The following is a 24628-nucleotide window of genomic DNA, read 5'->3' as shown; positions in this document are numbered from 1 at the left end:
AATCTGATGATGCTTTTAATCCAAAAAGAGAGAGAGGTAGAAGTTGCTTTTTGACCTCTCCTTTTACCTGAATAAACAACAAACAAGGAAGATGTTTGTCTAAAATCCTTTGTAGCATCTAAATAGAATTTTAGAGCGCGAACAACATCCAAATTGTGCAACAAACGTTCCTTCTTTGAAACTGGTTTTGGACACAGAGAAGGTACGATAATCTCCTGGTTAATGTTTTTGTTAGAAACAACTTTTGGAAGAAAACCAGGTTTAGTACGTAAAACCACCTTATCTGCATGGAACACCAGATAAGGAGGAGAACACTGCAGAGCAGATAATTCTGAGACTCTTCTAGCAGAAGAAATCGCAACTAAAAACAAAACTTTCCAAGATAATAACTTAATATCAACGGAATGTAAGGGTTCAAACGGAACCCCCTGAAGAACTGAAAGAACTAAATTGAGACTCCAAGGAGGAGTCAAAGGTTTGTAAACAGGCTTGATTCTAACCAGAGCCTGAACAAAGGCTTGAACATCTGGCACAGCTGCCAGCTTTTTGTGAAGTAATACCGACAAGGCAGAAATCTGTCCCTTCAGGGAACTAGCAGATAATCCTTTGTCCAATCCTTCTTGAAGGAAGGATAGAATCCTAGGAATCTTAACCTTGTCCCAAGGGAATCCTTTAGATTCACACCAACAGATATATTTTTTCCAAATTTTGTGGTAAATCTTTCTAGTCACAGGCTTTCTGGCCTGAACAAGAGTATCGATAACAGAATCTGAGAATCCTCGCTTCGATAAAATCAAGCGTTCAATCTCCAAGCAGTCAGCTGGAGTGAAACCAGATTCGGATGTTCGAACGGACCCTGAACAAGAAGGTCTCGTCTCAAAGGTAGCTTCCAAGGTGGAGCCGATGACATATTCACCAGATCTGCATACCAAGTCCTGCGTGGCCACGCAGGAGCTATCAAGATCACCGACGCCCTCTCCTGCTTGATCCTGGCTATCAGCCTGGGGATGAGAGGAAATGGCGGGAACACATAAGCTAGTTTGAAGGTCCAAGGTGCTACTAGTGCATCCACTAGAGCCGCCTTGGGATCCCTGGATCTGGCCCCGTAGCAAGGAACTTTGAAGTTCTGACGAGAGGCCATCAGATCCATGTCTGGAATGCCCCACAGGTGAGTGACTTGGGCAAAGATTTCCGGATGGAGTTCCCACTCCCCCGGATGCAATGTCTGCCGACTCAGAAAATCCGCTTCCCAATTTTCCACTCCTGGGATGTGGATAGCAGACAGGTGGCAGGAGTGAGACTCCGCCCAAAGAATAATTTTGGTTACTTCTTCCATCGCTAGGGAACTTCTTGTTCCCCCCTGATGGTTGATGTACGCAACAGTCGTCATGTTGTCTGATTGAAACCGTATGAACCTGGTCCTCGCAAGCTGGGGCCAGGCCTGGAGAGCATTGAATATCGCTCTCAGTTCCAGAATATTTATCGGTAGAAGAGATTCTTCCCGAGACCAAAGACCCTGAGCTTTCAGGGATCCCCAGACCGCGCCCCAGCCTATCAGACTGGCGTCGGTCGTGACAATGACCCACTCTGGTCTGTGGAACATCATCCCTTGAGACAGATTGTCCAGGGACAGCCACCAACGGAGTGAGTCTCTGGTCCTCTGATTTACTTGTATCTTCGGAGACAAGTCTGTATAGTCCCCATTCCACTGACTGAGCATGCACAGTTGTAATGGTCTTAGATGAATGCGCGCAAAAGGAACTATGTCCATCGCCGCCACCATCAAACCGATCACTTCCATGCACTGAGCTATGGAAGGAAGAGGAACGGAATGAAGTATCCGACAAGAGTCCAGAAGCTTTGTTTTTCTGGCCTCTGTTAGAAAGATCCTCATTTCTAAGGAGTCTATAATTGTTCCCAAGAAGGGAACCCTTGTTGACGGGGATAGAGAACTCTTTTCCACGTTCACTTTCCAGCCGTGAGATCTGAGAAAGGCCAGGACAATGTCCGTGTGAGCCTTTGCTTGAGGAAGGGACGACGCTTGAATCAGAATGTCGTCCAGGTAAGGTACTACTGCAATGCCCCTTGGTCTTAGCACCGCTAGAAGGGACCCTAGTACCTTTGTGAAAATCCTTGGAGCAGTGGCTAATCCGAAAGGAAGCGCCACGAACTGGTAATGTTTGTCCAGGAATGCAAACCTTAGGAACCGATGATGTTCCTTGTGGATAGGAATATGTAGATACGCATCCTTTAAATCCACCGTGGTCATGAATTGACCTTCCTGGATGGAAGGAAGGATAGTTCGAATGGTTTCCATCTTGAACGATGGGACCTTGAGAAATTTGTTTAAGATCTTGAGATCTAGGATTGGTCTGAACGTTCCCTCTTTTTTGGGAACTATGAACAGATTGGAGTAGAACCCCATCCCTTGTTCTCTTAATGGAACAGGATGAATCACTCCCATTTTTAACAGGTCTTCTACACAATGTAAGAACGCCTGTCTTTTTATGTGGTCTGAAGACAACTGCGACCTGTGGAACCTCCCCCTTGGGGGAAGTCCCTTGAATTCCAGAAGATAACCCTGGGAGACTATTTCTAGCGCCCAAGGATCCAGAACATCTCTTGCCCAAGCCTGAGCGAAGAGAGAGAGTCTGCCCCCCACCAGATCCGGTCCCGGATCGGGGGCCAATATTTCATGCTGTCTTGGTAGCAGTGGCAGGTTTCTTGGCCTGCTTTCCCTTGTTCCAGCCTTGCATTGGTCTCCAAGCTGGCTTGGCCTGAGAAGTATTACCCTCTTGCTTAGAGGACGTAGCACCTTGGGCTGGTCCGTTTTTACGAAAGGGACGAAAATTAGGTCTATTTTTTGCCTTGAAAGGCCGATCCTGAGGAAGGGCGTGGCCCTTACCCCCAGTGATATCAGAGATAATCTCTTTCAAGTCAGGACCAAACAACGTTTTCCCCTTGAAAGGAATGTTTAGTAGCTTGTTCTTGGAAGACGCATCAGCCGACCAAGATTTCAACCAAAGCGCTCTGCGCGCCACAATAGCAAACCCAGAGTTCTTAGCCGCTAACTTAGCCAATTGCAAAGAGGCGTCTAGAGTGAAAGAATTAGCCAATTTGAGAGCATTGATTCTGTCCATAATCTCCTCATAAGGAGGAGAGTCACTATCGAGCACCTTAAGCAGTTCATCAAACCAGAAATATGCGGCAGTAGTGACAGGGACAATGCATGAAATGGGTTGTAGAAGGTAACCCTGCTGAACAAACATCTTTTTAAGCAAACCTTCTAATTTTTTATCCATAGGATCTTTGAAAGCACAACTATCCTCTATTGGAATAGTGGTGCGTTTGTTTAAAGTAGAAACCGCTCCCTCGACCTTGGGGACTGACTGCCATAAGTCCTTTCTGGGGTCGACCATAGGAAACAATTTTTTAAATATGGGGGGAGGGACGAAAGGAATACCGGGCCTTTCCCATTCTTTATTAACAATGTCCGCCACCCGCTTGGGTATAGGAAAAGCTTCTGGGAGCCCCGGCACCTCTAGGAACTTGTCCATTTTACATAGTTTCTCTGGGATGACTAAATTTTCACAATCATCCAGAGTGGATAATACCTCCTTAAGCAAAATGCGGAGATGTTCCAATTTAAATTTAAATGTAATCACATCAGATTCAGCCTGCTGAGAAATGTTCCCTAAATCAGTAATTTCTCCCTCAGACAAAACCTCCCTGGCCCCCTCAGATTGGGTTAGGGGCCCTTCAGAGATATTAATATCAGCGTCGTCATGCTCTTCAGTAACTAAAACAGAGCAGCCACGCTTACGCTGACAAGGGTTCATTTTGGCTAAAATGTTTTTGACAGAATTATCCATTACAGCCGTTAATTGTTGCATAGTAAGGAGTATTGGCGCGCTAGATGTACTAGGGGCCTCCTGAGTGGGCAAGACTCGTGTAGACGAAGGAGGGAATGATGCAGTACCATGCTTACTCCCCTCACTTGAGGAATCATCTTGGGCATCATTGTCATTATCACATAAATCACATTTATTTAAATGAATAGGAATTCTGGCTTCCCCACATTCAGATCACAGTCTATCTGGTAGTTCAGACATGTTAAACAGGCATAAACTTGATCAGAAAGTACAAAAAACGTTTTAAAATAAAACCGTTACTGTCACTTTAAATTTTAAACTGAACACACTTTATTACTGCAATTGCGAAAAAACATGAAGGAATTGTTCAAAATTCACCAAATTTTCACCACAGCGTCTTAAAGCCTTGAAAATATTGCACACCAATTTTGGAAGCTTTAACCCTTAAAATAACGGAACCGGAGCCGTTTTAAGCTTTAAACCCTTTTACAGTTCCTGGTATCTGCTTTGCTGAGACCCAACCAAACCCAAAGGGGAATACGATACCAAATGACGCCTTCAGAAGTCTTTTATAAGTATCAGAGCTCCTCTCACATGCGACTGCATGCCATGCCTCTCAAAAACAAGTGCGCAACACCGGCGCGAAAATGAGACTCTGCCTATGCTTGGGGAAAGCCCCTAAAGAATAAGGTGTCTAAAACAGTGCCTGCCGATATTATTATATCAAAATACCCAGATAAAATGATTCCTCAAGGCTAAATATGTGTTAATAATCAATCGATTTAGCCCAGAAAAAGTCTACAGTTTAAATAAGCCCTTGTGAAGCCCTTATTTACAATCGTAATAAACATGGCTTACCGGATCCCATAGGGAAAATGACAGCTTCCAGCATTACATCGTCTTGTTAGAATGTGTCATACCTCAAGCAGCAAGAGACTGCAAACTGTTCCCCCAACTGAAGTTAATTGCTCTCAACAGTCCTGTGTGGAACAGCCATGGATTTTAGTTACGGTTGCTAAAATCATTTTCCTCATACAAACAGAATTCTTCATCTCTTTTCTGTTTCTGAGTAAATAGTACGTACCAGCACTATTTGAAAATAACAAACTCTTGATTGAATAATGAAAAACTACAGTTAAACACTAAAAAACTCTAAGCCATCTCCGTGGAGATGTTGCCTGTACAACGGCAAAGAGAATGACTGGGGTAGGCGGAGCCTAGGAGGGATCATGTGACCAGCTTTGCTGGGCTCTTTGCCATTTCCTGTTGGGGAAGAGAATATCCCACAAGTAAGGATGACGCCGTGGACCGGACACACCTATGTTGGAGAAATAGAATAAAACAATTAAAATTTTATTTTAGTCTATTTTATTTTATTTCATTTTTGTCCTTTTTATTGCCTTTATTTATTTTCTTTTTATTATTTTACTTTTTCTCTATCTTTTTCTTTTTCTTCTCACCCCTACTCTCTTATGTTTTCTGTTTTTTCTTATTTTTTTCATCTACTTATTTCTTTCATCTATTTTTTTCTTTTTATTTCTTTTTCTTCTTATTTATTTTTTATTGGTGTTAAGCTTCACCTCTTGGCTGTTGTCTGTTTGTATCTTTTCATACTATCCCCTTTTTTCTATGTAGGGTATTGTATGTCCATACTCAGGGGGTCCTAGCACTTGTAGATTCGTGTGACAGCAGTGTGCACGCTGTGTTTACTTTGCTACGGCCCCAGTGGTAACGTCACCACTCTGGGACGGACTTTCTAGTGCGTTGCACGATGCTGACATAGGATGAATGGATCAGCTTGTAGCTGTGTATCTCCACGATGTCTGTATTCCGTTAGCCTGACAGTTAGGGCTCTCTGATTAATAAGGTGATTACTCATAATAAGGCTGAGGTTTAGATGCCGTTGATAGGTAGCCCACTATTCTGTTATGAATTGTTTTGGGGGTATTATTATTTTGTTGCTGGAGTGAGCGTGATATTGATGGAGGGTTATATGTGTGGATATATGTTGTCACACGTGGCATTTGTACACTTTTTAACACATTATATGTGGTGTATTGATGCACGTTTTATAATTTTGTCTCTACTTTTGTTTTTATAATTGTTTTTCAATATGACCAATGTTATTGAGTCAGCAATGCTGCATTATACACTTATATATCATTTGGAAGAGGTTATGCACTATATGAAGATGAATGTATATTTTACATGTTATATGGCATGCACTAATTATTGCTATTGAGTTTGAGGGTGGCCATGACTACGGTTTTGGCGGAATTTTACTTCACAGGGGGAGGGGTATACTGTTTATAAAGGCCACTTGGTGGTAGTGTTTGTTTGTCTGAGGAAGGGGAGTGTCCCCCCGAAACGTCACGCTTATTATTAAATACTATTTGAAAAAGACCAGTGAGTGCCTTCTTATATCCTATATATATATATATATATATATATATATATATATATATATATATATATATATATATATATATATATATATATATATATATATATATATATATATATATACATACACACACACACACATATATACATACACACACACGCGCAGATAGCAAAACAAACTTTTCCCTATGCAATCCAAAACTAAAAAAAGGTTTGGCTAGAGTTTCACCTAAAAAAAGTGCCTGCTCCAACTTACGTACAAATTCAACAGACCTATCTTGTTCGTAACTTGGGGACTGCCTGTATCTATAAAACTACTAGACCAATGTTTAATTGAATGCAGTAATAATTGAAGATCACTATTTACAACTTTCAGCAAAATAGATACGTCAAATGCAAATGTTTTAACAACTTAATTATGGGTACACTAGTGTGAGTTATTAAAAATATTTAATATCTAACAATCCCAGATAATTTAAAAAAATTGTTAGTGGGCATTTGCTTGCCACTATTACTATTAAACAGATTTGTATCTTCCCCAGTCTGTGTGTGTTTCGTTGGAGAAGTGATAAAAAAAAACACAACACGAGTGAACACGAGGAATGCAACTGAAATATTGACTGTCTCAAGAATTTAAGTTGGAAAGAAAAAACATAATGCAATGTATCACAATGTAGCATGACCTATAAAATTACAGCCCAGATGCAAACTTGCATATATATTGTCTATCTATATCCTTAGTAACCCATTAAATACTGTATATCATATAAACACATAGTTTGATATGGAAAGTGTTATGAATATTTGTACATACATTAAAAAAGACTTACATTGCACCACTGTTTTACAGTGACTGCTGCTTGCCAGACAGGTCAGGTTAAGTATCAGAGCTGCTCAATATAACAAGCTTCAGGAATCAGCAGGGCATGCTCCAGAAGACAGACCTGTTTCACAACTTTCCCTTAGCCCTCCAATTAATGTGCTGCAATGTAAACCAAGTAAACCACCCAAGATCTATTTAATTGGCCTGAGCCTGCCTCTGTCATGTCAATAATACAAAGTGTGAACAATTAAAGGACCATTAAATACAGCACAATTGTATAACCAACAAGTACATAATAAAACCTACTTGAAATCGTGAATTAGCAGTATGTAAAAATATATTTCAACCTGTAATTTTCCGGCCCATATATCCCCTCTCAACAAGAGCCATAAAATAGGTGGGAAGGACGAGCCATAAAATAAGTGGGAGAGACCATACAAATGCTGTATCATATGACAGCCATCAGCAAATCACCGAAAGTGTGCATGCAAAAAGAATGTGCACAATTTTACAAGGGAAGTAAATTGGAAATCAAATCTATTAACCCCTTCTTTCCTAGGGTGCAAGTGCTTAGATCGGAATGAAGTTCCAATGTAAATAATAGCAGGAAAAATAAAATCACACGATTGTTGATGCAATCATGTGATTTCAAAGCTGGAATCGGATAATGGGGGACTACCTACGTTGCTAGGCGCACACCCCTGCCTGATTATTCATTGCACAAAAAGGGGAGGCTGTAGGATGCCATATAAGGTAGGACGTTCCATGCCGTCCTTACCGTGTTAAAGCCCAGTGCTGTTAGGACGGCATGGATTTTCTGAATCATGAAAGTTTAATTTTGACTTGAGTGTTCCTTTAAGGCTTTTTCCAGTTGTTTAGAATTTCAGTTCATCTCAGAAAAGAACTGATTTCTATCTAAAATATACTACACTCCAGAACTACATATTACTCACTGTTAGTGAAGCCATGTCTAAAGCTTGATATAAACCAATAACTGCTACAAGAAACATATATTTAGTCATGTTTAACAGAAATTACTTAGGGTAATTGTACAGGTTCACTAAAGTATCATCACAAGAACTTAGCAAAAACTTAAATTATGCTTACCTGATAATTTCATTTCCATCTGTATGGGAAGAGTCCACAGCTGTATTCCTTACTTGTGGGAAATACTGAACCCGGCCACCAGGAGGAGGCAAAGAAACCCCAGCCAAAGGCTTAAATACCTCCCACACTTCCTCATAACCTCAGTCATTCTGCAGAGGGAACAAGGAACAGTAGGAGAAATATCAGGGTGAAAAAGGTGCCAGAAGAAAAATGTCAAATTTAGGGCCGCCCATCGGAAAAAACACGCGCGGGAGCTGTGGACTCTTCCCATACAGATGAAATGATCAGGTAAGCATAATTTAAGTTTTCCATCTTAATATGGGAAGAGTCCACAGCTGCATTCCTTACTTGTGGAAAACATATACCCAAGCTCTAGAGTACACAGAATGCTAACGGGGGGGGGGGGGGAAGAGGCGGATCCTAATCTTAGGGCACCACAGCCTGCAAAACCTTTCTCCCGATGGCTGCTTCAGCAGAAGCAAAAACATCAAACTTGTAAAACTTTAGAAAAAGTATGTGAGGAGAACCAGGTAGCCGCCTTACAAATCTGATCCATATAGAGGCCTCATTTTTGAAGGCCCAAGAGGAAACCACTGCTTTCGTAGACAGAGCCGTAATCCTCAGAAGCCCTCTGACCCCTACGCTTCCCGTAAAAGAGAACAAACAGAGAAAGAGGTTTGTCTAAATTCCTTCGTGGCCCGAAGATAGAACTTCAAGGCACAAACCCCATCCAGAAATATGTTGTAAACGTTCCTTCAACGAAGAAGGATTAGGACAAAAAAAAGGAACCAGAATCTCTTGATTTATGTTGCTAATTGACACAACCTTAGGAAGAAAACCTAACTTGGTTCGTAGAACAGCCTAATCAGCATGGAAAGCCAGATAAGGAGGGACGCATTGCAAGACAGTAATCACAGATACTCTGCGCGCAGAAGCAATAGCCCGTAGAAAAGGAACCTTCCAAGACAATTTAATGTCTACTTCATGCATTGGCTCCAACGGAACCTGTGCAAAACCTAAAAAACAATATTTAAACTCCAAGGAGGAGCAATAGATCTAAACACAGGTCTGAACCTAGCAGAGCCTTAAAGGGACATTCTACACCCAATTAAATAATGAGCCGTTACTTTGATCACCCTTAAAACATACCATTGAACCCCTTTACATACTTGGCAGATGGACCGGTACACAAGTAATGTTACGATGAGTAACTTTATTTGTCTTCTAGATATGGCCGCCAAACTCCTCCCTCTCCTCCTTCATCCCCTTCTCTATTCCTTTTCCAGGCTCGTGCATGTAAGAAACTGCGACGTCGCTGTTCTGCTTATGCGCATAGTGTTCCGACCGCTGACAAGTAGCGGTCGGAACACTATGTATTGTATAGATTCATATAATCAAAGTAACACTCAATTACACAAAAGTTCCGGATATTTGGTTCCTATTTAATTGCGCATGCGATTTAATTGCGCATGCGCGAATCGGCGTGAGCGCTTCTTCAAAGTTTAACAAGTGAGCAGATTCTGATTGGACAATTTAATATAACAAGATGTAAAGATGTAACAGTGGGGGGAGTTTGGCGGCCATATGTACATGAACTAAACCAATGTTCTTTTTAGGATTATTCGTGTACCGGTCGAGCTACAGGACATGCAATGCAGTGCAGGTGGATCTTCTTTGCTTAATCTAAGGTATGGGTTTATGTTTATTCGGGTGTAGACTGTCCCTTTAACAAGTGACTGCACATCAGGAAGCTCAACAAACCTCTTGTGCAGTAACACAGACAGGTCCAAAATCTGTCCCCTCAGGGGACTTGCAGAAAGGCCCTTCTCCAGTTCATCCTGGAGAACAGAATAAGTAGGTCCTCCACACCTTATGATAGATGCGAGGAGCAAACGGCTACAAGCTTGAATGAGAGTAAAAATAACACCTTCAGAAAACCCTCTCTTGGCTAGGACTAAGCGTTCAATCTCCACACAGTCAGCCTCAAAGATCTAGACATAGATGAACAAAGAGACCTTGGTCAGCAGATCCCTGCGAACCATATCTGTCGCGGCCAAGACAGAACAATCAGTATCACTGATGCCTGCTTGATTCAAGCCACTACACTAGGAAGTAGTGGTAACGGCCGAAAAAGATAAATTAGATTGAGCCTCCAAGGCCCCGGTAATGCATCTGTTAGCTCCACCTGAGGATCCCTGTACCTCGAACCATATCTGGGTAACTTGGTAATTAGACGTCGTAAGATCTTCCTCTTGCAAATTTCCGCAAACATTTGGGATGGAGAGACCAATCCCCTGGAAATCCGCTTCCCAGTTGTCCACACCCGGAATGTGGATCGCTGACAGCGAACAAATGTGGGTCTCCGCCCACTCCAGAATCCAAAATACTTCCCTCATAGCTAGGGAGCTACTCGTTCAACCCTGATGGTTGATGTAAGCCACCGAGGATATATAGTCTGATTGGACTCTGATAAACTGGGATGAACCCAGCAGAGGCCAAGCCTTCAGAGCATTGTATATTGCCTGAAGATCCCAAATGCATTCGGGAAGGAGCTTTTCCACCTGAGTCCATAGGCCCTGTGCCTTCCTGGCAGCCCAAACAGCTCCCCATCCTGACAGACTCGCAAACGTAGTCACAATCACCCAGGATGGTCTTGAGACGGACATCCCTTGGGACAAGGGAACCGGACAAAAACACCAAGAGTGCGATTCTCTCGATCGGTTGTCCAGAGAAATCTGATGAGACAGATCCGAATGATCGCCGTTCCACTGCTTCAGCATGCGCAGTTGCAACAGTCTGAGGTGAAACCTGGCAAAGGAAATTATGTCCATGCTGGACACCATGAAACCAATCACCTCCATACACCGAGCCACAGATGGCCTTAAGGAGGTCTGGAGGGCAAGACATGTCGAAGCTACCCTGCAACGTCTCTAGTCTGTTAGAAATATTCTCATGTCTATGGAGACTATTATAGTACTCGAGAATTCTACCCTAGCACTTCATACAAGAGAACTCTCTCTAGATTTATCTTCCATCCATGGGATCGAAGAAGACGGAGGAAAGATTCCGAATGGTCCACTCTCTGAAAAACTTCTCGGAGAATGCTGCGTTAGCCGAGAATCAAACCCGGGTCAACTGATTGGAAGGCAGCTATGCTCCCCACTATACCAGCTAGACCAAACAGAAGATCAATAAACTGGAAGTACTGGTCCAGGAACGCAATCCTTAGGAACTGGAAGTGGTCCTTGAGGATTGGTACGTGGGAGCATCCTTCAGATCTATCGTGGTCATGAACTGCCCTTCTCGAACGAGGGGAAGAATGGACCTATTGTTTCCCTCTTGAACGAGGGGACATCTAAAAACTTGTTTAAGCACTAAAGGTCCAAATCTGACGGAAATTTCCCTCCTTCTTTTGAACCACGAAAAAGGTTTGAATAGTATCCCAAACCTCTCACTGCAATAGGCACCGGGATAATAACTCCTAAGAGGACAGATCCCGTACGCACCCCAGAAAGGCTTCCCTCCTTTCTTGTCAGGGAGAGAGAGGAGGAACTGCCCTTGGGAGGCTGAGACTTGAAACCTATCTTGCAACCCTGAGCTATGACCTCCAGGACCCATGAATCCTGCACATCCCTGAACCAAGCGACTGAAAAGAGCGACAGTCTGCCCCCTACACGATCTAGAAGAGGACCAGGGACTGCCCGTTAATGCCGACTTAGACTTGGCGGGCATCTTGCTCTGCTTGGATTTATTCCAGGACTGAGCCGGCTTCCAAGAGCTCTTGGTTTGCTCAGGCTTAGCAGAGGACTGCTAACATGGGCTAAATCAAAACGAAAGGAACAAAAATTGTCCCTTAGACTCGTTCATATTCTCCCCTGTGACCGTTGAGATAATTGAGTCCAGGCTGGACCAAACAAAATCATTCCCTTAAAGGAGAGGGAAAGAAGTCTAGACTTAGAATTTTGAAAAAAAAAACCCATAAATTATGCTTACCTGATCATTTTATTTCCATCGAGGGGAGGAGAGTCCACGGCTTCATTCATTACTGTTGGGAATTAAGAACCTGGCCACCAGGAGGAGGCAAAGACACCTCAGCCAAAGGCTTAAATACCTCCCCCACTTCCCTCATCCCCCAGTCATTCTGCAGAGAGAACCAGGAACAGTAGGAGAAATATCAGAGTATAAATGGTGCCAGAAGAGTACTAAATTTAGGTCCGCCCATCGGAGATACGGGCGGGAGACGTGGACTCTCCTCCCCTCGATGGAAATGAAATTATCAGGTAAGCATAATTTATGTTTTCCATCTAAAGTGGAGGAGAGTCCACGGCTTCATTCACTACCGTCTAGGTAGCCGCCTTACAAATTTGCTCCATAGAGGCCTCATTCTTGAAGGTCCAAGATGAAGCCACAGCTCTAGTTGAATGAGCCGTGATCCTCTGAGGAGGCTTATGTCCCTCTGTCTCATAAGCCAAGCGAATCATACTCCTCAACCAAAAAGACAAAGTAGCAGCAGAGGCCCTTTGCCCCTTGCGCTTCCCAGAACACACCACAAAAAGAGATGTAGACTGTCTGAAATCCTTGGTAGCCTGAAGATAAAACTTCAAGGCACGAACCACATCCAGGTTATGAAGTAACCTCTTCTTTGAAGAAGAAGGGTTAGGACACAAAGAAGGAACAATTATTTCCTGATTGATATTACGGTTAGACACCACCTTGGGGAGAAACCCCAACCCAGTGCACAGTACAGTCTTATCCGCATGAAACACCAGATAAGGAGGGTCCCATTGCAAGGCAGCTAGCTCAGATACTCTGTGCGCCGATGCAATAGCCAACAGGAAGAGAACCTTTCAGGACAGAACCTTAATGTCTATAGAATGCATAGGTTCAAACGGAACCCTCTGCAAAACCTTAAGGACTAAGTTTAAGCTCCAAGGCGGAGCCGACTGCCTAAAGACAGATCTGATTCTAGACAGAGTCTGAACAAAAGATTGGATGTCAGGGAGCTCAGCGAGTCTCCTATGCAACAAGACTGATAATGCTGAAATCTGTCCCTTTAAAGAACTAGAGGCAAGAACCTTCTCCAATCCATCCTGGAGCAAGGACAGAATCCTGGATACCTTCAACTTATGCCAAGGATATCCTTGCCTGAATTAGAGTATCAATCATACTTTCAGAAAAGCCTCTCTTGGCTAAGACTAGGCCTTCAATCTGCACGCAGTCAGCCTCAGAGAATCTAGATTTTGATGCTGAAAGGGGCCCTGTGACAGCAGATCCCTGCAACAAGGTAACCTCCACGGCGGAGCAGATGACATCCCCACCAGATCCGCAAACCACGTCCTCCGCGGCCACGAAGGAGCAATCAGAATGGCCGAGGCCCGCTCCTGTTTGATGCGTGCCACTATGTGAGGTAGAAGTGGTAACGGAGGAAAAATGTTAGCTAGGCTGAATCCCCAAGGAACCACTAAGGCATCTATCATCTCTGCCTGGGGATCCCTGGACCTCGACCCGTATCGAGGTAGTTTGCAATTGAGTCTGGACGCCATGAGATCTCCGGCGTACCCCATCTGTGACAAATCTCTGCAAACACTTCGGGGTGAATAGACCATTCCCCCGGATGGAAGGACTGTCTGCTGAGAAAGTCCGCTCCAGTTGTCCACAACTGAAATGTGAATCGATGAGTGCGAGCAGTCATGGGACTGCACCCACTGCAGAATCTGAGACACCTCCCTCATCGCCAAGGAGCTCCTCGTAACCCCCTGATGGTTGATGTAAGGTAATGTTGTCGGTCTGCAATCTGATGAAAATGACCAACCCCAGAGAAGGTCAAACCTTCAGAGCACTGTTTATTGCTCGTAGTTCTAAGATGTTGATCGGAAGGAGAGACTCCTCCCTGGACCAATTTCCTTGTGCCTTCCTAGCACCCCAAAAAGCTCCCCATCCTGACAGACTGGCGTCCGTGGTCACAATTTGCCAGGACGGTCTCAAGAAGGATGTCCCCATGGACAGTTGCTCCGGACGAATCCACCAAAAGAGGGAGTTCCGAGTCTGAGCATCCAGGGATATCAGCTGTGATAGACCTGAATGATCGCCGTTCCACTGTCTCAACATGCACAACTGAAGAGATCTGAGGTGGAACCTTTGCGAATGGGATAACATCTATGCTTGACACCATGAGACCTATCACCTACATACATTAAGCCACTGATGTGCTTGAGGAGGACTGGATGTTGTCCAGGTAAGGCGCCACTGTAATGCCCCTGGATCTGGCCACTGCAAACAGTGCCCCCAGAACCTTTGTGAAGGCTATCGGTGCCGTCGCCAAACCAAAAGGAAGGGCCACAAAATGGAAGTGTTGGTCCAGAAATGCAAATCTTAGGAACCTGAAGTGGTCCCTGTGGATTGGCACATGAAGGTAAGCGTCCTTCAAGTCTATAGTCGTCATGAACTGTCCCTCTTGAAATAGGGGCAGAATAGAGCTGATCATTTCCATTTTGAACGATGGAACACTCAGAAACTTGTATAAACTAAGCTAGGGGTACTGGTACGATAACCCCGATCGAGGCGAGATCTCTCACACACTCTAGAAAGGCCTCTCTCTTCTCCAGTTTTGAAGACATGTTTGACAGGAGGAATCTGCCCTCGGTCGGATGGGATCTGAACCCTATCCTGTAATCCTGGGAGACAACTTCTAGTACCCAAGGGTCCTGAACATCCTGCAACCATGTGTCTGAGAAAAGAGATAATCTGCCCCCTACGTGATCCGGAGACCGGTCGGGGCCACCCCTTCATGCCGATTTTGTCTCGGCGGGCTTCTTCCTCTGCTTTGACTTATTCCAAGATTGAGCTGGCTTCCAAGATCCCTTGGACTGGTCTGCTTTCGCAGAGGGTTGCTGGCGCTGGGTCTTGTCCACACGAAAAAGGGACGAAAAACATAATTTATGCTTACCTGATAAATTTATTTCTCTTGTAGTGTATCCAGTCCACGGATCATCCATTATTTATGGAATATATTCTCCTTCCCAACAGGAAGTTGCAAGAGTCCACCCACAGCAAAGCTGCTATATAGCTCCTCCCCTAACTGCCATATTCAGTCATTCGACCGAAAACATGCAGAGAAAGGAAAAACCATAGGGTGCAGTGGTGACTGTAGTTCAAATGAAAAAAATTACCTGCCTTAAAGTGACAGGGCGGGCCGTGGACTGGATACACTACAAGAGAAATAAATTTATCAGGTAAGCATAAATTATGTTTTCTCTTGTTAAGTGTATCCAGTCCACGGATCATCCATTACTTATGGAATACCCATACCAAAGCTAAAGTACACGGATGATGGGAGGGACAAGGCAGGTACTTAAACGGAAGTTACCACTGCCTGTAAAAAAAAAAAACCTTTCTCCCAAAAATAGCCTCCGAAGAAGCAAGGTATCAAATTGGTTAGATTTGAAAAAGTATGAAGCGCAGACCAAGACTCCGTCTTGTAAATCTGTTCAACAGAAGCCTCATTTAAAAAAAGGCCCAAGTGAAAACCACAGCTCTAGTAGAATGAGCTGCAATCCCTTCAGGAGGCTGCTGTCCAGCAGTCTCATAAGCTAAATGAATTATGCTTTTTAACCAAAAAGACAGAGAGGCTGCTGAAGTTTTTTGACCTCTCCTCTGTCCAGAATAGAGGACAAACAAGGTGAACGTTTGATGAAAACTGTAGTAGCTTGTAAGTAAAACTTTAAAGCACAAACCACGTCCAATATTGTGTAATAGACGTTCCTTCTTTGAGGAAGGATTAGGATACAAGCATGGAACAACTATCTCTTGAGTGATGTTCTTGTTAGATACCACCTTAGGAAAAAACCCAGGTTGGTACGCAGGACTACCTTATCCGTACGAAGGACCAGATAAGGAGAATCACATTGTAACACAGATAACTTGGAGACTCTACGAGTCGAGGAAATAGCTACCCAAAAGGAACTTTCCAAGATAAAGATTGATATCTATGGAACAAAAAAGGTTCAAACGGAACTTGTTGAAGAGCCTTAAGAACCAGGTTTAAGCTCCATGGTGGAGCAACAGTTTAAAACACAGGCTTGGATCTAACCAAAGCCTGACCAAATGCCTGAACGTCTAGAATACCTGCCAGACGCTGGTGCAAAAAAATAGACAGAGTAAATATCTGTCCCTTTTAAGGAATTAGCTGACAACCCTTTTCTCAAAAACATCTTGGAGAAAAGATAATATCCTGGGAATCCAGGCTTTACTCCATGAGTAACCCTTGGATTCATAACAATCAGATATTTACACCATATCTATGTTCAATTTTCCTAGAGACAGGCTTTCATGTCTATATTAAGGTATCAATGACTGACTCGGAGAAGCCATGCTTTGATAACATCAAGCGTTCAGTCTCCAGGCAGTCCATCTCAGATTGATTCTATTTAGATGGTTGAAAGGACCCTGAAGTAGAGGGACCTGTCACAGAAGCAGAGGCCGTGATGGAAAGGATGACATGTCCACCAGACCTGCATACCAGGTCCTGCGTGGCTACGCAGGCGCTGTCAAAAACACCAAAGCCCTCTCCTGCTTGGTCTTGACCTCCGAAGGAAATCCCACTCCCCCGGAAGAAAAGTCTGACGACTTAGAAAATCCACCTCCCAGTTCTCAACACCTGGGATATGGATAGCTGATAGACAAGAGTGAGTCTCTGTCCAGTGAATTATTGTAAGACTTCTAACATCACTAGGGAACTTCTGTTCCCCCTTAATGGCTGATGTAAGCCACAGTCGTGTATATTGTCCGACTGAGTATGATGTACCTCAGAGTTGCTAACTGAGGCCAAGTCTGAAGAGCATGGAATATCACTCCCAGAATATTTATTAGAAGGAGGGTCTCCTATTAAGTCCACTATCCCTGAGCCTTCAGGGAGTTCCAGACTGCATCCCAACCTAAAAGGCTGGCATCCATTGTAACAATTGTCCCATCTGACCTGCGGAAGGTCATACCCTTGGACAGATGGACCCGACATAGTCACCAGAGAAGAGAATCTCTGGTCTCTTGGTCCAGGTTCAACAGGGGGACAAATCTGTGTAATCCCCGTTCCTCTGACTGAGCATGCATAGTTGCAGTGGTCTGAAATGTAGACGTGCAAACGGTACTATGTCCCTTGCCGCTACCTATTAAGCCGATTTCATTCATGTACTGAGCCACCGAAGGGCGCGGATGGGATGAAAAACACGGCAGAAATTTAGAAACTTTGACAACCTGGACTCCGTCAGGTAAATTTTCATTTCTACAGAATCTATCAGAGTCCCTAGGAGGGAAACCCTTGAGATTGGGGATAGAGAACTCTTTCCTTGTTCACTCTCCACCCATGTGATCTCAGAAATGCCAGTACTACGTCCGTATGAAACTTGGCAATTTGGATGTTTGACGCCTGTATCAGGATGTCGTCTAACTAAGAGGGCCACTTCTATGCCCCGCGGCCTAAGGACCGCCAAAGCGACCCCAGAACCTCCATAAAGATTCTTGGGGCTGTAGATATCCCAAAGGAAAGAGCTACAAACTGGTAATGCCTGTCTAGAAAGGCAAACCTGAAAAACGAAGGTGATCTTTATGCATCACCATGTGAGGATAAGCATCCTTCAAATCCATTGTAGTCCTCTATTGACTCTCCTGGATCATAGTTAAGATGGTACGAATAGTTTCCATTTAAATGACGGAATTCTGAGGAATTTTTTTAAGATCTTTAGATCCAAAATAGGTCTGAAGGTTCCCTCACCTTGGGAACCACAAACAGATTTGAGTAAAAACTGTCCCTGTTCCTCTCTTGGAACTGGATGGATCTCGTACACAATGTAAGAATGCCTCCTTTATCTGGTTTGCAGATAATTGTGAAAAGCGAAATCTCCCCTTTTTTTTGGGGGGGGGAATCTTTGAAATCCAGTAGATATCTCTGGGATATAAATTCCAATGCCTAGGGATCCTGGGCATCTCTTGCCCACGTCCGGGCGAAGAATTAAAGTCTGCCCCCTATAGGATCCGTTACCGGATAGGGGTCCGTTCCTTCATGCTGCCTTAGAGGCAGCAGCAGGCTCCTTGGCCTGCTTATCTTTGTTCCAGGTCCAATTGTCTCCAGACCGCCTTGGACTGAGCAAAAATTCCCTCTTGTTTTGCCTTAGAGGAAGTGGATGCCACACCTGCCCTGAAGTTTTAAAAGGCACGAAAATTAGACCTTTTTTGGCCCTTGATTCCTATCCTGAGGAAGGGCATGACCTTTTCCTCCAGTGATATAAGCAATAATCTCCTTCACACTAGGCCCGAATAGGGTCTGCCCCTAGAAGGGAAGTTAAGTAGCTTATTTATTAAAGTCACGACAGCTGACCATGATATAAGCCATAGCGCTCTAGCGCGCCATATAGTAAAAAACAGAATTCTTAGCCGTTAGTCTAGTCAAATGAACAAAGGCATCAGAAAACAAAGGAATTGGCTAGCATAAGCTTGTCAAATATATTCATCCAATGGAGTCGCTAACTGTAAAGCCTCATCAAGAGACTCAACCCAGAACGCCGCAGCAGCAGTGACAGAAGCAATGTATGCAAGGGGCTGCAGGATAAAACCCTGTTGAATAAAAAAAATTTTATCCATTGGATCTAAAAAGCACAACTGTCCTCGCCAGAGGTAGTGGTACGCTTAGCTAGAGTAGAAACTCTTCTCTCCACCTTAGGAACTGTCTGCCAGAAGTCCCGTGTGGTGGTAACTATTAGAAAACATTCTTCTAAAAAATAGGAGGGGAAGAGAACGGCACACCCGGTCTATCCCATTCCTTATTAAAAAAAAAAAAATTTTTAGTAAACCTCTTTAGGTATTGGAAAAACATCAGTACACACCGGCACTGCATATTATTTATCCAGTCTACACAATTTCTCTGGCCCTGCGATTGTACACATTCATTCAGAGCAGCCAAAGCCTCCCTGAGCAACAAGTGGAGGTTCTCAAGCATAAATTTTAAATGTAGAAATATCAGAATCAGGTTAAATCATCTTCCCTGAGTCAAAAAAATCACCCACAGACTAAGCATATTGTGAGGTAGTATCATACATGGTTCTTAAAGCGTCTGTATGCTCTGTATCTACCCCCAGAGCTATCTGCTTTCCTTTAATTTCAGGTAGTCTGACTAATACTGCTGCCAGAGTATTATTCACCACCTTTGCCATGTCTTGTAAAATAAACGCTATGGACGCCCTTGATGTACTTGGCGCCATTTGAGCGTGAGTCCCTGAAGCGGGAGTCGAAGGGTCTGACACGTGGGGAGAGTTAATCGGCATAACTTTCCCCTCGACAGAATCTCCTGGTAAAATAAACGCTATGGGTGTCCTTGATGTACTTGGCGCCATTTGAGCGTGAGTCCCTAAAGCGGGAGTCAAAAGGTCTGACACGTGGGGAGAGTTAGTCGGCATAACTAACCCCACGACAGAATCCTCTGGTGATAATGTTTTTAAAGACAAAAAATGATCTTTATTGTTTAACATGAAATCAGTACATCTGGTACACATTCTAAGATGGGGTTCCACCATGGCTTTAAAACATAATGAACACAGAGCTTCCTCTATGTCAGACATGTTAGAACAGACTAATAATGAGACTAATAAGCTTGGAAAACACTTTAAATCAAGTTAACAAGCAAATATATAAAACGTTACTGTGCCTTTAAGAGAAACAAATTTTGTCAAAATTTGAAAAACAGTGAAAAAAGGCAGTAAAACAAACGAAATTTTTACAGTACATGTAATAAGGTAACAGAGCATTGCACCCACTTGCAAATGGATGATTAACCCCTTAATGCAAAAAAACAGATAAAAAAAACGACAGACGTTTTTAAAAACAGACACAACAAAACTGCCACAGCAGAGCTGTGGATTACCTTCCCTATAAACGATTTTGGAAGTCTTTTTAGCCCTTTAGAAATGTCCTGTAGTATTCATGGGACTGCTGAGGGAATCTGGATAATTTTGAAATTTTAACTGCGCAAAAAAGCGCTAAATTAGGCCCCTCCCACTCATATTACAACAGTGGGAAGCTTCAGTTAACTGTTTCTATGCAAAATTTAAGCCAGCCATGTGGAAAAAACTTAAGCCCCAATAAGTTTTATCACCAAACATATGTTAAAAACGATTAAACATGCCAGCAAACGTTTTAAAACACATTTTTACAAGAGTATGTATCTCTATTAATAAGCCTGATACCAGTCGCTTTTACTGAATTTAAGGCTATACCAACATTACAGTGTTATCACCAATGTACGTTAAAAAATGATTAAACATGCCAGCAAACGTTTTAAAACACATTTTTATAAGAGTATGTATCTCTATTAATAAGCCTGATACCAGTCGCGATCACTGCATTTAAGGCTTTACTTACATTACTTCGGTATCAGCAGTATATTTTTAGTCAATTCCATTCCTAGAAAAATATTTTACTGCACGTACCTTATCTGCAGGAAAACCTGCACGCCATTCCCCCTCTGAAGTACCTCACTCCTCAGAATGTGTTAGAACAGCAAATGGATCTCAGTTACGTCTGCTAAGATCATAGAAAAACGCAGGCAGATTCTTCTTCCAAATACTGCCTGAGAAAAAACAGCACACTCCGGTGCCATTTAAAAATAACAAACTTTTGATTGAAGAATAAACTAAGTATAAATCACCACAGACTCTCACGACCTCCTATCTATGTTGAGGCTTGCAAGAGAATGACTGAATATGGCAGTTAGGGGAGGAGCTATATAGCAGCTTTGCTGTGGGTGGACTCTTGCAACTTCCTGTTAGGAAGGAGAATATATTCCATAAGTAATGGATGATCCGTGGACTGGATACACTTAACAAGAGAAAGTAGATCCCTTAGGCTTAGCCTTCTTATCCTGCGGTAGGAAAGCTCACTTGCCTCCCGTAACCGTGGATATAATCGAATCCAATCCTGGACCGAACAGGATCTTCCCTTGAAAAGGCAGGGACAACAGCCTCGCTTTAGAGGTCATGTCCGCAGACCAAGATTTTAGCCACAGAGCCCTGCGCGCTAAAACAGAAAAACCTGACACCTTGGCATTCTGGCGAATAATTTGCATATTGGCATCACGGATGAAAGAATTGGCGACCTTCAGTGCCTTAATCTCCTGTATCTCGTCGACGGATGTCTCCCCTTCGACCATTTCACACAGGGATTAACACCAATATGTTGCAGCTCCTGCGACAGCCGCAACGGCCGCTGCTGGCTGAAAAACAAACCCTGTGTGCTGAAACATCTTTCTCAACATGTTTTCCAGTTTTTTATCCATGGGCTCTTTAAACGACGAACCATCCTCGAGGGGAATAGTCGTCCGCTTCACGAGCGTAGAAACGACCCCATCTGCCTTAGGGATGGTCCCCCACAGCTCAAGCTGAGAGTCCAGAATGGGGAAGAGCTTTTGAAATGAAGGGAAAAAGGACGACCCTAATCACTCCCATTCATTCTTAATAATATTTGCCATCTTAACGGGAACCGGGAAAGACTGAAGCATTACCCTGTCCTCGTATACCTCATAAAGCTTAGGAATCGCAGGTTCCACCGGTATCTTAGGTTCCGGAACCTCAAGAGTAGCAAGCACATATTCTCCATCCTAAACCTATAACCAGGCTCCTCTGCCGCCGGAGGTTTAGATGATGCGGACTCCAACCCAGTAGAGTTGGAGTGGGCCTCATCATCGTATAGAGCCTCTGGATCAGCCATCGGCATGGACAAACCCTGGGCCGGGCCGCTATGATAAACCCTACGCTTGCGCTTAGCAGAACGTGGTAAGGCATGGATCACTTTCTAAGCCTCAGATTCCAGTTGGTCCGCAAAGTCTAACGGCCAACGAATCCCTCCCGAAGGAGTAACGGTTGGACCACAGGGTGCTGCATGTGCAATCGGATATGAATTTAGGGAACGCACCTCCCGGGACAAGGATCCCTCAGAGGTGGACGGCTCAGTAGTACTAGACATCCGTTTACATTTAGATGTTGTTACTTTATCAAAGCATGTGGAACATAGTTGAGCAGGCTGATCTACCAGAACCGCCACACAATAAACACAGGAATGAGACTTTGTTAAGGAAGGAGAGCCCTCCAACGCATCAGAGTCCTCCAACGCTTGCGCGTTTGGGTAGACTAACTTTATTTATAAAAAAGGCACCTTTATACCACTAATGGCCGTGGCACTCACCACCTCCTAGGACCCGGACTACAGAAACCGCTATGTCTCCTGCGCCACAGATCAACAGAGAGGATAGATAGCCACACCCCGTCACATGGAATGCCTGGCAGGACCGTCCCTGCACTAGGGAAAAACGTGCCAAAAAATGGCTGCGCAAAATTCCTGCAAGTAACCTGAAAGTTCCACACATTGCCAGAGCCTCATCTCGCACATAACGCAACAATGATACAATAAACAATGTCATGTATAACCCCCCTGTTCAATAATCCCCCTTCCAGAAATACTAACCCTTGATTCTGTAAAGTTAAAAAAGCACCACACTGTGACCCTGTCTTCTATGTTATCATTATTAATTAAAAATAAAACGATCTTACCAGAAGTGTGACAGGTTAGCGGCCTCGCTCCTGACATGTACTTGAGTGAAGAATGCAAGTGAAGAAAGCAAGAAGCGAAACTCGTCAACACTAATTGCTTGTGGAGCTGTTAATATGAGTCAGGATGGTTTTGCAGAAAGACTCTCCCTGTATCTCCGGACTCTAACTTTCACCCAGGCTCTCACTGAGCGGCTGACAGGACTACTTAAAACTCCGTTCCCAATGTGAAGAGAACTACCCTCCATAAGAGAATACTCCAAAACTCCGGCACTTCTCTGCCATCCTCATGTGACGAAAGGCAAAGAATGACTGGGGGATGAGGGAAGTGGGGGAGGTATTTAAGCCTTTGGCTGGGGTGTCTTTGCCTCCTCCTGGTGGCCAGGTTCTTATTTCCCAAATGTAATGAATGCGGCTGTGGACTCTTTCCCATTAGGAAGAAAAACTCTCTGTATTCCCACAAGTAAGGAATGAAGCCGTGGACTCTTCTCCCCTTTAGATGGAAATGGTTTGGAAATAGCAAAGTGCTACTTGAACATATTGCCCTATAACTTGTAAAAAAAAAAGCAAAGATCATGTAAACATTGGGTATTTCTAAACTCAGGACAAAATTTAGAAACTATTTAGCATGAGTGTTTTTTGGTGGTTGAGATGTGGAACAGATTTTGGGGGTCAAAGTTAGAAAAAGTGTGTGGTTTTTTTAAATTTTTGCATCATATTTTATAATCTTTTTTATAGTAAATTATAAGATATGATAAAAATAATGGTAACTTTAGAAACGCCATTTAATGGCGAGAAAAACAGTATATAACTATGTGTGGGTATAGTAAATGCGTAAGAGGAAATTTGCAGTATTTGAAACCTAGGTTCCAGAATCTGCTTTCCGATTTCTCTAGGGACTGTGGGAAAAACATTTTTTACATAAAAAATAAATAAATTTCAAGGAATGGAAGAATAAATCTTTAAACATCTAATGACATTGAGAGACTTTATCAATAATGGCATCCTTTTTCAGCAGGAATATAATCTACACAAATGTGGCTAAACACAATATATTTCAGATCTGAAACTGACTGCTTACTGGCTAAAAATACATAAAGCTTGTTAACATATAAGCTAATATTGAAAGCTACCCAATTTATGTATTCTCCAATTTTAAAGCTATAGTTTGTTTAAATCCAATGTGAAAAAAATGCCTTACACAGAAGCAAATCAATTAAACAATTCACACACAAAAAAAACTGACAAGACAACTAATCTCAGCCAACATTCTGAAATGGGTAGATTAAAGGAATTCTTTGCAAAAACATAAATTATGCTTACCTGATAATTTCATTTTCTTCTGATGGAAGAGTCCACAGCTGCATTCATTACTTTTGGAAATTAAGAACCTGGCCACCAGGAGGAGGCAAAGACACCCCAGCCAAAGGCTTAAATACTCCTCCCACTCCCCTCATCCCCCAGTCATTCTGCCGAGGAACAAGGAACAGTAGAAGAAATATCAGGGTGAAAGGTGCCAGAAGAAACAAAAAGGATGCCCCACAGAAAATTACGGGTGGGGAGCTGTGGACTCTTTCCATCAGAAGAAAAGGAAATTATCAGGTAAGCATAATTTATGTTTTTCTTCTTAAATGGAAAGAGTCCACAGCTGTATTCATTACTTTTGGGAAAACAATACCCAAGCTATAGAGGACACTGAATGCCAAGACGGGAGGGTACAATAGGCGGCCCATACTGAGGGCACCAGGCCTGAACCTCTACCCATAAAAAAAAACCTGCTTCGTCCAAAGCCGAGAAAAAAATTAAAGGAAAAGCCCCAAGGACACTGACCCGCAGAT

The 24628-nt window shown here is 43.3% G+C and overlaps 1 protein-coding gene across 1 annotated transcript in view; it reads right to left on the bottom strand.

The window, feature by feature from the left end:
• The window catches only part of ARHGEF18 (Rho/Rac guanine nucleotide exchange factor 18), a 794779-nt gene that overhangs the window by 326383 nt on the left and 443768 nt on the right, over positions 1–24628 (bottom strand). The gene's annotated exons all lie outside the window — the stretch shown is intronic.

This window comes from Bombina bombina, chromosome 2 (assembly GCF_027579735.1).
Source record: "Bombina bombina isolate aBomBom1 chromosome 2, aBomBom1.pri, whole genome shotgun sequence".
Classification (NCBI taxonomy): Eukaryota; Metazoa; Chordata; class Amphibia; order Anura; family Bombinatoridae; genus Bombina; species Bombina bombina.
This window is presented reverse-complemented; position numbering and strand designations above follow the sequence as displayed.